Consider the following 17189-nt stretch of genomic DNA (forward strand, 5'->3'; position numbering starts at 1 on the left):
TGGGGTCATGTGCTGCAGTAATTAATCAATAGAATATTCTCAATGTTTCCTGCACAGGTGCGCCAAAGCAGGGAAGTCTAATTTGTCTATTCTCAGCTAAAAAGAAAGCTTTCCATGCACAAGTACACATACAAATGCATGCACCCACACATGTATGCACACGCACGCACACGCATATGCACACACCTTACAAGGAGCACCAAATTTTCTTAGAGTTGCACCAAAATACAACTTGTCAAAAGAGTTGATGAGAAACTAAATGGCTACATTTCCACAAAACAGTCAGAGGGTAAGTGTGATCAGGAAAAATGAAAAAAAGAAGCCCTTTTGCGGTATTCAATTGCAGTTTGATGGGTATTTAAGTACAGCTCATAAAATTACAGCTGCATTATTGCCATTTCTCCCAATGCATGTCACAAGCGCCACCTACATGCTGTAAGTTGAACTGTACCTGACAAAGGTTCTTCTGAACATAATTTCAACCTACCTCTCCTACATCCACCAGCCATCAGGAAAAATGACAAACGGCAAAGAAAGTTCAAATATGTATATCAACTGATGTGCAGTAGAATCAGATGAAATATACAACAGCAGACTGGGGACCCAGGCCATAGGATACCAAGTGCAACCCTACCTCCAAAACTGCCATTTGGATAGGAACAAATTATACTCATACTCATTTCTGTCTAGCCCTTAGAATTCTGGCAGCACAGCGGTGCATTAATTAGCCTCAATTTGTGATAGTTTGCAAATCTAACCTATCAACCATTTAAAACTGCATGCATAATCTAGAAAATGACTGTAAAATTACTGAAAGTGTTACCTGCAGACTTTCGTTTTTTTATACTTCTGCTTTAAAAGAACACCTAAATAATGTACTGGGTACGTGTCTGACACATCACTCCTTCTCTAAAACCCTGGGATTTTGACCACAAAGCCCTTAATCTGTTCAAACAGGTTCAACCCAGTCTGAAAGAGGATGCTGACGGGAAACGTAGTGTTTCTGCTCTGTTTCGTGCATTAGAGGAGAACTCGGCGGGACACTGGCAGCCATACCCGCTCATCAGACACTGCCACGGTTTAGTGCGTACTGGAGAGTGTGAAAGCGGCACGGAGGGCAGGTTGCCGCGCGCTGGAGCGGACCGTCCAGGGTGCGCCGAGAGACGAGGAGCGAGCCGGAGGCAGAGCCGGGGGAAACTCGGCGCTCCGGTGCAGCCGCGCCACGGTAATCGCGGCGAGCCGTTCGACCATCTGCCCGGGATGGGAGATAAACTGATAAGAGTCACTCGATGGTGGGAGCGGGCACTTCTGTCCAACAGCTGCAATTATCAAACTCTACATAAACTACTATTGATCTCTGCTCAGGTGGGGTGATAACAAGGCATTTTCCACTTAGCACAAGTGCTGTTCCCTCACAGCACTTGTCAAAAGAGGGGAGCGGGGAGGGCCTGCTCAAACACACAGCCTCCTATGTAAATATTGGGGCAGGATGGACTTGGTTTCTCACACAAGTGGAAGGTTTTGTGCGCGTGTATGTAGTATGTGCGTAGTGTGTGTATGGGTGGGTGTAGTGTGTCTGTGTGTGCATGTGTGTGCGCAGGAGTCCTTTCCTTTTAATTCTATCGCTTGTTTGTGCTACAAACATGGAAAGGTGCAATAGGCAAAACGGATGAAGTCAAAACAGGAGGACAAACATGCACGCTAACAATTATATATTTTTTAATGATTACGGCAATAAATTTGTAGGTCTACATTCGCTCTGCACAAGAGATGGTGAAAGACTTCATGTTGGTAAGGGAATTATATTTTGTAGAGAGGCTATAGTGTGTAGGACCATAGCTATACCGTTATGTGTAAATGGAACTATATTTAGGGTTATGTCAGAGAGAGTCTATGAACCCACATAATGAGACTGGACACACTCGCCTTACCATCTGGGAACAGCATTTACTGTAGCAGTGATACGCGTGCTAAGGACATGCCAGCTTAGTAACTGGTCAGGTTCTTAGAGGGAAGTTCCTGTATAAGTATGACATATTTTATGTATGGCTAACCATATTCAACCACTTCAACCTGTATTTCATGGCTCATGTTCCAACTGCTGGTTTGAATTCTCACCGTCACTGACTTGATGTCATTGGTTAGACAATAATGGTTACATCTCAAGAAGTGGGTGGGTTCATCATCTTGAACCGCTCTGATTTCGTCAGGCTTTAAGTGGACAGCTATAAGCCTAGGCAGTGGTCCAATTTGTAAAAATATAGACCCTTGCGCATTTACGCTCGCCACTTCCACTTTTCACTCTTCGCAATCTGGAAGTTGCTTGTTTTCATTGAGAGTGCGGTCCAAACAATTAACATTGCACGAAAGTATGCGGAAGTATCCATCCTCCATTTTGTGCAAGGGAATCAGTCTACAAAACTGCAGACTTCAGGCAGAGAAATTACCCAGAATTAGCTACTTCTAACAGGAAATCGGGTGTTATCCTGTTATCTCCAGTAAAAAAACCTACAGAAATTGACACTGCTTATATGCTTATAAGTGAAGTGCAGATTGAACATTATTTTTAATGTGCATGTATGGAAATCATGTTACAAGGGTGTGCTCTCCTGGCCATTGTGGCGATATACAATCAGAAGGAACAGAATTGCCGAACACACAAAACTGCAACAGGCCTCTCCAATGTTTCTAGCCTTGGACTAATTTCAGAGTGCAGAGTGGTCCCCTCCATCCCTTTCTCCTCTCCTCAATGAACAAATGTATTTGGTGCTGCATCACATCCAAAGCAAAGACTACAAGTGAAGTTTGCGAAGGCATAACATTCAGTGGACTGGACCGCAGCCCTAGTAGAACACTAGGTTTGAGTTGGCTTGGAGTAAGGAGGACAATATCGGTTTACCTTAAAAAATACATATTAAGACAAACAAATTGAGATGAAATGTTGTGGATTCTACAACTCCCTGAGGCCCTCGGTAGAGACTATAGATACACAAGTACACTGATTAAACAAGCACATTACACGTAATACAGGGTGCCGAGCTTTGGACCTCTGGCTCAGACTGAGATTAGATAGTCTCACAGGTGATTCTGTTCCATGTTCATGTTAGGATGCAGAGGAGTCATTCTAACTGCACCTCACTTACAAGGTTCTGACTTCTTTGGCCTACCCTAAAATCTCCCCCTCCAATGTGATGTGGATGCTGGTGTACCCCTATACAGCAACAGACCCCAACTGGCATTGTATTCAACTGACAAATTCCTGCTTATTAAACTGTAGACAAATAAGAGACTAGCCGCATGATGTTCTTTGCTTTACAAATTTGCATCCCACCTTTGCCGACCAAAATGGAGTTTAAAACAAGGACAAAGGTCATACAGTGTTATTTATTAAAGCACTAAATATTTCATTTATTTCCACACTCATAACATAGTGAAGCTGCAGTGAACCATTGTTGGGAAGTTCATTCGCCATAAGACCACAGCCTGAGACCTAGGCTAATAAATCAGACAAAGTAATTGAGAGAGGGGGGGAAAGAAACCTGCTCAACCTGTAGCCCAGAGAGTTACACAGCCACGCACCGCATTCGTTAGCGTCACTTCATTGACTACCCCATGAAAGGAGTGACAAATTAGCAATTCCGCATCCTATCGGCCCACATCAGAAACCTCAGCAGATCTGTCCCCTCACCTCTGATAACTCAGGACTCCCTCCTCCCCTTCCCACCCCGCAATTCCCCGAGTCTCCGCTGCCCCATCAATAGGGCTTTAAAGGCTCGTGTGCTAATCACCAGCATCTTGATAAAAAAGCAAGGTTAATGGTTCCTGAAGGCATCGGGTGCAGGAGGGATCTTGATAAGCGCGGATCCTGCGTTATTGTGCCGCGTATGTCCATTTGCTGGTCGAGGATAGGACCGGGAAGGAAGAAAATCAATGTACAGGGCGAGTGGTCATGAGTCTCCCAACCTAATGCATAAAACGTCCCTTCACTTCCCCATTCAGGGCATCCAGAGCGGGGGAAGAAAATAAAACTGCCCCTTTGTCCCGCCCTGCCACATGCCCTTAGGATTTATGACGTCCAATTACAAAGGGCGTACCTCCTACTTCTTTCCATTAACCTATCAAATTCTTTAGTGGTCACCAATGAATGGGTTATCGAGGGTTTCTGTTTTTTGACAGACAAAGACATTATAGCCCCATAAGTTCCACCAAGCAGCACAGGTTTGTGTGTGTGTGTGTGTGTGTGTGTGTGTGTGTGTGCGTGTGTGCATGTGTGCACATTCCGCATGTTCGTGTGTGTGTCCCAATGTATTGTCTGGACAATCTGAGCGGGGTAGTCAATGTTTAATTATCTTAATTATCTTAATTAAACTCGCAATGCTGGAATCCCGCTTCCAGAAAAAAATAACTTTGTTTAAGAGTGAAAAGTCAATGGTCCATTGTCCCCCTGGAGAATCAAAGGCACAATAACAGTTTGTCACGGATGAACAACGACAACACAGGAATGACTGTGGGATATGTGGTAAATATGGTGGGGGAGGGGGACTGTAATCTCCATCTAAAACTCTCTATACTCCATAATCCAAGATAAAAATCAACAGAAGAGAGAAGCTCGAGGACCCAGCCATGCACTCTACAAAGCCGAAGGGCAACAGAATTTCATTTTTGTGTGATGGGTAAATTAGAGGTCCTAGTGCACTTAATTGGGAAGGCTGAACTAAAAAAGCCCCAATAGAAATTGCTATTATTGCATGAGGCTGCACTGAAATTGAGAAAAAAAAAATCTTGTATTATAAACCCTGAAACACTATCAAAAGGGGAAACAAAACATTTTCACATTGAGCAACCCATATGGCAGCTTTTTCCAGAGCGATAAGTGGTGTCAGTCATGGCTCTGATTCAAAACAATATTCTCAAACAAAATGCCATATGAAACCCTAGTTTTGGTTCATTTTCATTGCTGGTTGTTTCAGTTGTTTCTACGGAGACACAACCCCGTTGTTAAACCCAAAATATTTTCAAATATTGTCTTAACATGACTTGGCCCCTTTGCTGCACAGACAAAGGAAAGCAAATCGTCTTTGGTATACAATCCCCCTCCATTGCACGCAACGGGCTCAAATGGTGATTTTAATAGGTCTCCATGCTTTCCTCACTGTTGCTTGCAAAACCAAATGAACTACAAATCCATAGGTAGGAAACAGGAAGCAAATATTTTACTTCCTATTTTTGTTCGTGAGGATTCATATCACCATTCTCCACCTAGATATACAGGCATGCTTCAACACGTAGGTTTTGTAAAAAAAATATATATACACATATATATATATACACATATGAGACAGTATCCATAATGAGTCAAGCAAATTGCTTTATTTTCACACACATTACACTTAAAATAAAATCCAGTAACAATAGCATTGATACCTGAGATGGAAAAAAAAGTCAGGGTTCAGTATACCCCTCCAAGTAGGGATAGGTCCATAAATACAATGACACGATCAAAATAAAACAATTTTAACAAAAAACAAAGATGCTGTCGTGGTAAAACAAACAGTGGTAACCATTAAGACAGGTTAATGGCAGTGTGGATGTGGGTGGAGTTTTTTTGTTTTTTTTTTGCACATATTCTAGGTTACTTGAATTAAGACGCAGATGGAGGGGGCCCAGTTTACTACACAAGGTGTGGTCATGACAGTCTAGAATGACATTGGTTTTCTGTATAACTTTTTTGCTGAAAATATCAAATGAAACCGTTAATGAGTTGCAGTGGCCATTGCAGTGTTAGACCTTGTTAGCTTCCCCTGCAATTTTGGATGCATCACATTAATCAAGCAAGTTACAATCCAGAAAAATAAAACAGATACTATAAAAGCAACTGCTGTTGCCCTACAGAGATTAAAAGAGCAATGTTCAAGTCCATTTGCAATACCTGCAGCAGGTCACTACAGGAGCTGGAACTCCCCGGAATTAGGTTGTCAGCAATCTATCAAGTGTTCTAAAAGAAACAGGAAAAATATTTTCACTTATTCTGTTGCTACATTATGCAGCCAGTCAGGATAATGCAGTCCGACGTGAAAAATAAATATGGGATTGCAGGCTGCACCCAGGAGGCAAGAGCGCACAAGATGCTAAACATAGAACTGTCTATTTTCTATATAATTTCCCACGTTTGGAATATAATAATCTACATTTCAAGGATCCTAGAGCATAGAACCAACCGTGCCCAACCATGTTCAAGCCCTTCAGGAGAACAGAATAAAACCTCCTCCCCTCGGGCAACACAATGGTTCTGTAGAGTCCTTCCCCGTATACTTCAACAGACCGTTAAGTGAAGACTGTCTCCGGAGCCCGATTGAGCCTGAGCTGATTTCACTCCCCAGAGTAGACCCCAACAGTTCCTGTGTTGCCGCCGTTCAGCCCTGACAAGTATATTCACTTTAAATATGAGGAGGCGTCCTGATTTCTTGCACCAACACAAAGATTACTTTCAATTTCCTCTTGCACCACTATGATTTTTATAATCGGCTCCTACGCGCAGAAAATGAATGTGTCACTCCTGCAAACAGCACAACTACTGATGCCAATGAAACAAAATTCCCTAAAGTGAACGCCAGTTGCTCCAGTTTCACACACTTACAGTTTTTTTTATGGCTACAGTAGATTCAGAATATTGTGTAAACACAAATATTAGATGATTGTTACAGGACTGAATGGAAGGTATGAACGGCACTGCATCCACCTACATTGATAAGAAACACCATTTCCTGAGTGTCTACAAGAAATTATTCAATGAACTTCATTGTTTATGTACTTTTATCCTTTCACAATGCAAGAAAGCATTTTGGAAATTCCAGTGCATACTTGCTCTCATTATATTTTAAAACAGTACTTAAAATGGCTACTACAAACTTATTTGCTTGCCCTTAGCCATCCTTGTTCAACAGGAAGTTATAACTGTCCTGATCATCAGATTCACAAACTGAATAGCTTCTGCCTGAATACTAGCTCTCAAAATTGTGAGGTTAAGATGGAGAACAACTTTGGCTGTGATTAGTTTGGGGAAATTGTTTAGTCATCTATGGTAAATGTGGCTGTCAAAAACTCAAGTCATACACAATGTTTGCTCAAACGTGAAGCTTACACATAATACTTGCATTTGTGAATTCAATAGAATATAGAATGGACTCATTTTCCCAAATCCCCTCCAGAGTCAATGCATTTATCCTATTATCTGTCTGTATGCCTGTGAAGACTTGCACATGTATCAAAGATGAAGAAAAACATTATAACATTATCATCATCTCTGAGAAACCGTTCTTAATTGTGATTGGCATCTACGACAACCGGTCAGCAAATCCCACGTGAGCTCCACCCACACGGGTGATTTAAGAGGGAATATGAGACGTGAGCTTTGGTTGGAGTGTCATTGAAAAGGTGTGTCCAATTGGATTCGGGGCTATATGAATCCCGGCTTGAGACTCGAGCGCTATTCATCTTATTTTATGTAGGCTACACAGACTTCGCTCGCAGGAAAATATGGAATAAAAAGGGATAACCTATCGCGCAGCATAATTACAACTGAGTCCATTTGGAGGACAACGGCTTTACATGCAATACCTTCTAATTTCATAGCAGATTTGTAGCAACGTAGTTTTATTTTATTGTTTCATTTGAACATAAACTCCAAATTATTTAATTTAGAGTATTAGTTCATATTAATTACATTTGAAATGAAATAGGCCTACATGTTTAAATCAATATTTAAATGTCACCACATTTGGTAAACATAAGACTAATAATTCATACTTAAATGATAATTCACAACAAACTACTTTCTGATTTATCCGTTACAATTCGTATGTAATTCATTTTGTCTCATGCAGTGTCGTGGTCTTTGTCCACGCCATATAAACCATGTTATTTGTCTAAATTAAAATCAATGTAATAGTTGCAAAAACACTGATTTGCCTGAAAATCGCATGATTGGCCGCACAAATTTGAGGCCATAGAGGGCATATTCAGTGCAACTCTAGGCTACCACCCACTGCGGAGTTAAGCGATTGCGTTGTTCGAGTGGGGATGCTCGTGAGTGTAAATCCACTGTAGTCGGGGTGCGTATAAAAAACACCTAAGATTACATTACATTACATTACAGGCATTTGGCAGACGCTCTTATCCAGAGCGACGTACAACAAAGTGTATAACCATAACCAGGAACAAGTATGACGAAACCCCTAGAGAGAAGTACGGTCCAAGTACAGGAACAACCGCATAGTTTAACTGACCTGGTGGTTAAACTGATTAACACTAACAACGAGAACGGCAACAACGCAATCTATAGATCCTCAGGTCAGGCGGTATCAGGCCCTCAGTGAATAATTTAAAGTACCACAGATGTTTGTCCCACACAACACCAGTGGGATTAATCCTGGTGTCATCTGTGGATAGAACTGTATGCGCACTACTAGGCCTACAGACAATGTATATAATGCATGTATAATACTGTTTAAGTCAGGCAAATTTTAATTTAGTTTAGACAGTGACCGGTGCGGCATACGGCTGCCCACCTGTTAAATCATACTTGCTTTGCTTGCATTTTAGCTGAAAAGCGAATTTCGTCGGGGGCGGGTGAACCCCTCTGGTCCACAATCGCTAACTCGGTAACTTTTGTACATATTGCAAAATTTGTTACAAGATACTCAATGGAAATGGTAGGGGGAGAGCTGGGCAAAATCTAACGCGGCGTAGAATGTTTACACGTAGAGGTAGAATGGACTTTCTAGGTAGATGCATCGATCAATAGACACAACGCCCCCCCCCCCCCCCCCATCTATCTATATTCATATTTTCAGAATTGAGCCAAATGTGAAAGCTGTTAGGTATTTCCCCGCTCTCCCCTATTTCAAATATTTTTTAATGTAATTGCCGAACAGCTTTTTGCATTGTCCAGCGCCTTGTATTCTTCTTCCCCCTCTCTATTTTAATCCAGTGCTGGAGCAGATATATAATTTCAGAGCCGCCTTCTACGTCAGCGCTTATATTCTTCTAATTTTACCGGCTTCTTACCTGTAAAATTATCCTATGCAACACAGTAACTTCGATACCGCTATAAACGCGCGGAAAGACATTGCTATGGTCAGATTACATCGATATTCCTGCAGGCGAGACATTACGACAGAACACATCGTTGGAATACATCTTATCCATTGAAAATTCATAGGCGTTTCTTTTGCATATTTTCAAAATCAGTGAGAATTCATAGGCGTTTCTATTGCATATTTTCAAAATCACCCACCCCCTCCACAAAATCGGACTGAGGAACCCCTGACATTTTTGTGAGGATTAAGATGTATTTATCTCCTGCCAGGATAATTCGAAAAATGAAAAGGCTCGTCTTTCAGCCTATACATCAGATAATAAGCATCAAACCTTTTAGAGCAAACAAACCGAACATATAGAACAGACGCCTGCCGCAAAGCTGTGCTGCAGAAGGTCCGAACCGGTCTGCGCCCTGTCTGCTGCTGGTCTACCTCATCCACTGCTATTACAAAAAATTCTGTCATGTTTGAACCACAAAATACATTAAACAGTGTACACGGAGCAGCACCGAGCCCATATGTGGAACAATCAACATTTTTGGAGTTTGATGAAATGTCACAGCTTTTACGTGGCTGTTGGCAGAATGCGTTCCATACGGCCAAATATTTGATGAGCATCAAATCAACAAATACAGTTGAGTTCGACATGGATGTGTGTGTGTGTGTGTGTGTGTGTGTGTGTCTGTACAGTATTCTGAGTAAGTATTTCAATGTCACTTTTTACCCAAGGTGTAAAAAAATAAAATGAAATATAAAATACTGAAAGGAGTTTATGCACTCATCTCAATTATTTCATCTTAATTATTCAGAAATGGTTCTGAAAATATTATTTTGTCAGAACATGATTACTGTCCCAGAGACTGGGGAAACATTGTAGTATAATGGTTAAGGAACCCGGCGTGCAACTCAAAGGTTGTGGGCTCAATTCCCAGCTGGGGTGGAGCCGTTATGCTCTTGACCAATGCACTTAACCTGAATTTCTTCAGTAAATATGCAGCTCTATCGATTGTATGTAAAAATGTAATCTGTAAATTGCTGCATCTGCAATATGTAATGTCCCAGGCGGTGAATGCAGAAGGGCCTAATAAATAGAATACTGAGCTATAATAAGCTCTTATTCAACAATACTATTGAGCTTCCAGAGCTTCTTCTTCTGCTCCAATAAGAACACTGGGCTGTAATAGCTTCTTCTTCTGCTCCAATAAGAATACAGAGCTGTAAGAGGTTCTTATTCTTCTCCAATAGGAATGCTGAGCTGTAAGAGGTTCTTATTCTGCTCCAATAGGAATGCTGAGCTGTAAGAGGTTCTTATTCTGCTCCAATAAGAATACAGAGCTGTCAGATGTTCTTCTTTTGTCACAATTGTTGGCAAGTTGCCACATGCTTTTGACAGATAAATAACTGGCTTCAGAGAAAATAATACAGTGAGTATTATTCTGTCAATAACACAGTGAACTGGCTTTTTTCTTTCTTTTTTGAAGAGGGGGTGAATTATTGCCATTGAGCATTGAGTAAAGCTGTACTATACATTGTAAGTATACATCTTTAGAAATTATATTTCAGTTTTATTTTAGCTGTGTAGTTCATACACATTATGATAACTTAATGACAGAAATCAAGAGACAAGGAGAAATCTTTCTTTGGAGAGGTGGGTAGAAAACCATCACATCACAATCTAACAATTATGACAAGCATGCCCCAACCTGAGACTTGTTTTACTTATAAATTAATGTCTGGGATGACTTCGATCAGTTTATATGTGCACACAAATGTACACCCACATGCACACTATAGGCACAAAAATGTTCAGTTAAATTAACTCTGACACTTGATCCCTTTTTGACTCAAACAGTTAGATTAACACTAAACATCCTGCTGCACTCACAGGCATGCGCCACAAAATTCCAGATGCATCATTTATTTATAATATATAGTATAGCGCAAATGTCCCAGTTTCCAGTGACAAAATCAACATAGCAGCAACCAAACAGTAGTACCTAATGTTCTTTTCATATTTCCCCAAATCAACATAAATTCAAAGGGAAACTCAGACCACTTAACTGAATGTTCCTGTACAGTACATCAACAGAATTAACACTTAGACCCCCCCACCCCCCAATCACAAATAGAGTTCGGCAAAATTTGTGCCACCAGCAAAGTGAAGATATTAAAACGCTCTCTTCGGTGACACGGAGGCTGACATTTGGACACCTGGCCACTTACAATTGAAAAAGGCTTTTTACCAGCGGGAGACGAAAGGAGCGGAGCAGGAGAAATATCAGCCTGCAGGTGCACCAACGGCTCAGGAAGTTTAGGGTAAACAGGCTAAAAAGGATGCCGCACACTGCTTTCATTGGTCCAATGAAACACGCTTGATGCGGATGACCCAGACCGAGCCCTAACTTTATGACCATATAAGGGTCGTCCATTTCCCTACTGCGCAGTCTATGGTTTTGACCCATTGGTCTTCATCAGGTATCAATCAGACATGGAGCATGCTTTTTTTTAATAAGACAAATGGATGATGTCATTTCCTGATGCTGGGAATAGATCAATGAACAAAATACAATACATATATTCTTTCCCGGGTATTTTAGTGTCCACATCATCACAAAAAGGAACCTTATAATAATTATATTATATTATAAACCATAATCTATTAATCATCCCCATGGAATATGTAAAATTAACATCCCTCCATCGTCACTCAAATGTAACAATATACAAAATATACATAGGCTTGAGATTTTCATAAGACACCACTACAAGAAAGGATTTTACATGTTGTATCTCACATGGCAGCCCCACAATACATCAGAACCAAAAGTACATCATTCACACAGATAGATACTGTAAGTAATAATATAATCTAATAAAGTAATATTATATTACTACAGTCTATAGATCCAGAAGGTTGCTTTTAGGAGCAGTGTTCTGTCGTTTTCCCTCCCCTGCATGACAAACGTATTTTTTCAAAGGCAATATATCCAAGAGATGGGCTAATCGGTGTCCTGCATGGAAAAAAATGTGCTGCTGCAGAGCTTTTCCTATCCCCTGTCCGTATGCTGCTTCGATGCTCACCGATTCTGGTCTTGAGGCATGTACTGGTTTTTCCTACTTAGCATTGACCACAAGGACATCTCAGCTTGTAAATTATGCCGGTAGAGACCTACAAGTAATTAACGCGTTGATTTTAAATCTTTGTCCAAAAATCTCAATAAAATTGTGCCTGTTCTGTCTGTGATTGAAAAGCTGTACAAACGGTTAAATAAATGGAAGTAATGAAAGCAGTGTGCAGCATCATTTTCAGTCTGTTGTAGGAGTTTTTGAACACTAGCACCTATAAAAACAAATTGGCTGGGATTTTTTGTCTTTCAGGAAGTTTAGGGGCCTGCTGAGTCACTCTCATTTCCTTCACATCTCCCTAGAGTCCTGAAAGTTTGCTAATTTCTCCGGGCTTGGCTAATGGTCGCTAAACTCAGATGCCAGGTGTTGTCAGGTGATCAACAGTTGGAAAAAGTGCAAAGAAGTTGCTGTTGCAGAGTCTCCGTGGAAAAGTAATGGTACTTAATGCCCCAGTTCCATGTCCTGCTGTCAGACCTGCATCTCTCTCCTGGGTGCTCAAACACCCCCAAAAAGGGGAGGGGCTACATTTTAAGGAAGGAGTGTGACTGCGGTACAGGAGGCATGTGTGAGTGGCCTGGAACATGGGGGTAATGCATGGGGATAATTGCACTAAAAGAAGTGTGCCATTTTGTCCTGCTGGGAACCACAAGCCGGGCAGCTGCCTCCACGCACGCAGCACTGAATGGCTGTCAGACATAAATGAGCAGCTCCGGACCCCACATTGCCAGCGGCAGGGTTAAACTTCAACAAAAAGGGCAATTCAAAACACATCGTAATGAATGAAGAGGCCCAAAACAGTCTGAAAGGAGGCAAATTTCTGGACGCATTTCCTGGTTATGCATTTATGCGTAATGAGCGAATTTGCAGGGTGAGAGTGGTGGGCATAAACATCGCAGACCTGGATCTTTAATGGCAGGTAATTGCACCGGGCTCAATAGGACTGAATAGAAGCCTTTGTTGTTATGCACAACTTTGGCACAACAGGTGTCATGCTACATACATTTTCTGTATCAATCCTGTTTCCCCCCACCCTTCTTTCTTAAAGGTAGAACTCATTTACATTTTTTGCAGCAGTGATTACCATTCATATATCCTTTATATAACTATACATGTTTGAGCAACATACAGTCCTGCAGTGATTTGTATTGTGCATCATGCATTCTCCCTGCTTTCTGGCAAATGCCTTGTGGCCATCATACAGACACTCAGTTATTATCGTTTTCATTTTCAGCATAGGTTTAAAGTTTATTTGACAAGTTTGTACTGCCATAAATGGAACAAGTAGCCTATCACCAAGGCTCACTCCCAAGTGATTTTCCACAAAATTCAAAATAAAACAAAACCTGAATCTTCAATATAGGTATAAAGAATATACATATGCAAATTAGTGCCTCAAAAAATGATTGTGACTTCAAGGAAACTTCTGAAAATGTGTGCCCCAAGATCCACAAATCAGCTCAGTCAAATATCCAATATCCACATATTCCCTAGGGAATTTTATTTGGAAAAAATAACCAAAAACCAAAATGCACACTAAATGTTTAACAATGATTATCTTGATGCAATAGTGTATCAGACTATACCATTATCATTATATCATTTTTAAAAATTAAATTATTTATTTATTTATTTTAAAGGGGGTATAAATCAAACACTTACTGAGAAAGAAAAGTGTAATTATAGCCAGCGTCTGATTCACTTTGTGTTGGACCAATCACTTGAATTCTACTGCCTCTTTTCTGATCAGTCCTGCATTTAGAGGCAATTTGTCCAGTTAGAAAAAGAGTGGAATAGGAAGGTGGAGAAGAGTCTAGATATGCTCCAATCCCAAGCTAAATGAAAGCCTATTCAAACCCATTAGGACATTGAGACATCCGTGGTTGTAAAATGCGTTCTCTACGTTTATTGAAAATAGTTCTGAAATCATGTAATCGTCATACAACTTGTTTCAGCACAACACCGAGTTTCCCCAATGGCCAGCTTTGCGCACTTGAAATGTCCCCCATAATCGGTTTTCTAGTGCATTTGTGTAATTTCAGGGATAATCTGCGATCAAATTGCTGGGGTTGAAGCCTTCCCGTGTAGTGAGAGCCTAATTATGAGTGTCGCGCAAGCGAGCCGCGAGCCATGGTGACCGCGCTCTGTGCTGTTTGCCCAGCTGCGGTGCGCACACACTACCGTCACAAAGCGCCGAGGTCACGCGCCGGATTGTATACCGAATGTGCCAACGACGTTATCGTCCAACTAGCGCCCATGGCACGCGAGCAGTGCGCGATCAGCCTCTGATATAGCCTACCTGGAGCAAAGAGCCACTTGCAGCTGCCCTCGTAGCTATCGCAAAGACTTTATCCAAAGGTTGCAAGAGCCATCCACAAATACAAATAAACGATCTCTCAGATTAAATAAAACGATAACACTGCGGTTGCTCAGTAAATAATTGTATAGCTATCATATTCATATTTAAACAATAAAAATAGCATAAAAATAGTATCCTTGTTTTAAATGAAGAAAAATTGCATTTAAAATATGACTTATTTATAAATAGCAACCAGAATTCCCACAATGTGGGTATAGTAATTATTTTTCCTAATCAATAAAATAAAAACTGATAACGTTTAATGTTAATGCAGCATCAATTATAGACCTACATCACATTTTAATGCAGGAGTGTTTTAGTCATGATATAGAACACATCAGATGTTTTTAAAATCTTTATCTGTGACTTTTCAATGCCTCCCTGTTTCACCATACTATATTGAAACCTATTTAGCGGCAGGAATTATGTCTCATACAGCAAAAAATAAAAATCAAATAATAATAATAATAATAATAATAATAATAATAAATTGTACAGCCAATGCACAACAGTAGCACAGAATGAATATCAGAAAATGTATAAAATGTTTGGAATATTTTAGTTTGCTGCATTTTAAGGATACCAACATAGACAACACAAGTAAGAGCCATATTTATGACAGTCTCTCATTTCACCCACCGAGAGTGATATCCCGTTCCTCATTATTCTTTCCACTTACGTTTCAACACAGTTCTATGAGAACTTTTACATGATGGGGTTCATTTTATGGAAAAAATAAAGTGCTCTGATGTATGCTTACTATAACCATATAGGCTTCTGTCAACAAATAAAGCTAGACACTGGTTACTTTACCATCGCTGTGCTTTCATACATCTCCAGTGTATTCACAGGGCACGAGAGCACTTCCTACTTATGTAAATAGCCACTACCCTGCATTTATTTTGAACACAGTGGTGACAGAAATTTCAGGGTTGTAGCTAATGCTTTCTTTCCCCCCCAAAAGTCATTAAGCACAAAAAAACCATCATGCATTTCACCCCTGAGAAAGTATAACAGCCCAAAATATACAGTGGATAAGGCATCATTTAGATTTATTTATTAAACACTTGATCAAAAACAAACAAGTATTACTCCTTTGCTTCGTTGATTCTGTCGTATATATTTGGAGAAACAAAACACTCATTCGATTGTTTAGAATGAGCTTCCGAATTTAGGTAACAAATTTAGTGTTTACTGGTTCAGAACTATCTACGCATGCCTGCTGGATGCAAAGAATCTTGGTTGACAAGAGGCTTCATCTATTATAGCTCCACAGTGCCTTCTAGTGGTAACTTTCTAAACAACGCAAACAAGTGATTTTCATTGAATTTCACCAATCAAACGCAAGTCTATGCTTCTGCAGCACTACGACCTTCCATTTAATACTACCAAGATACGTGCTATAGTGGTCTGGTCACCAAAAAGGGCAGGTTAACAAAGAAGTGTGTGTGGAGTATGTCAAAACACAAAAACAAAAAAAAGGCAGCGTCCTTAATCTAAATGACAGGGAGCAAGGTGTAGCTTACTCACCTCAGCCCTCCATATCAGTCCTCAGGCAACTATGCAGGGCCTGCCACGGATATTTTTCTCTCCATATTGAACACAAACGCGTGGAGTCCATTGAGGACTTAAACGGAGTTGCTTCATTTTCCAGACAGGGGGAAAAAATAACAGGAACCCCAGTCCCAAAACAAACGTTAATATTGCAAAAACGACAACTTCTCACAATATCTATCTGAAATTAGTTTTTTTTTTTTCCAAAGCGCAGAATCAGGCACAGACACGGACACGTCCAAAAGGAGTTTAGCTGGGCAACGCACTAACAAAGTGGATGACCCTAGCAAATTCACGCTTCATTTTTGCACACAGGAAACAGGACATACCGTTCTCTGACGGAAACACTGTTGGTAGACTATGATACAAAATGCCGTAAATTGACTTCAAAATTCCCGCCACGACCCACCGTCCGGTTCCTTTCATCTCGCGATCCCAACTCCACCTCTGCAGTGAGGTCACATCTATGGCAAAAAAATCAGGGAGGATATATGAACATCCGGAGTTACGTAAACGCAAATTCCAGCATTATGCAGAGGAAGTAGGCTTCTGATTTGAATGTTCATCTATGTCCAAACTTTTCACAAGTTAGACTTAACGAGTTATATTTTTTGGAATGGTGGATTAGAAGGCCTAATTCCTAGGTCAAGAAACCATTCCGATTATCCTGGAAACGTGACAATACGTACATTTATGACGAATATTATATATGACACTACCCCACACTACGCGGTGCTTCACATATTTATGGAGTAACATACGTTTGGTTATTTGTTAAGGTAATTAACTCAGTGACATGATAAAAGCTAAAGTGGAACATTTAAGCATTGGCTGGTTTTGATTTTTGACTAGTGAGAACCAACAGGGTCAATAGCAGTGTCCTTCGCCGGTGTTTAAACCTCATGTTTAAATCTCTAGACTTCAGAACTGTATAACGGCTGGAGGAGCTATGCAAAGCTGTGGAATGAGGAGTAGTTATTCCATTTGAAATGCAGTTCTGTGGTGTAGAGGCTTAAACATGAGGTTTAAACTCCAGCTAAGGATACTGCAATTGA

At 40.6% G+C, this 17189-nt stretch overlaps 1 long non-coding RNA gene across 3 annotated transcripts in view; it reads right to left on the minus strand.

The window, feature by feature from the left end:
* The window catches only part of LOC135241010 (uncharacterized), a 134759-nt gene extending 118157 nt beyond the window's left edge, over nucleotides 1-16602 (minus strand). For 2 of the 3 annotated variants that reach the window (XR_010325854.1, XR_010325853.1), the window contains exons 1-2: nucleotides 16464-16602; nucleotides 16111-16221 (exon numbers count right to left, since the gene is read on the minus strand). This is a non-coding gene — a long non-coding RNA (uncharacterized LOC135241010). Of the gene's footprint in view, nucleotides 1-5346; nucleotides 5996-16110; nucleotides 16222-16463 lie in introns of those variants that run through there. The other variant, XR_010325852.1, reaches the window with a different exon arrangement.
* Between the last annotated feature and the right edge of the window lie 587 nt (nucleotides 16603-17189).

This window comes from Anguilla rostrata, chromosome 15, assembly GCF_018555375.3.
Source record: "Anguilla rostrata isolate EN2019 chromosome 15, ASM1855537v3, whole genome shotgun sequence".
Lineage (NCBI taxonomy): Eukaryota > Metazoa > Chordata > Actinopteri > Anguilliformes > Anguillidae > Anguilla > Anguilla rostrata.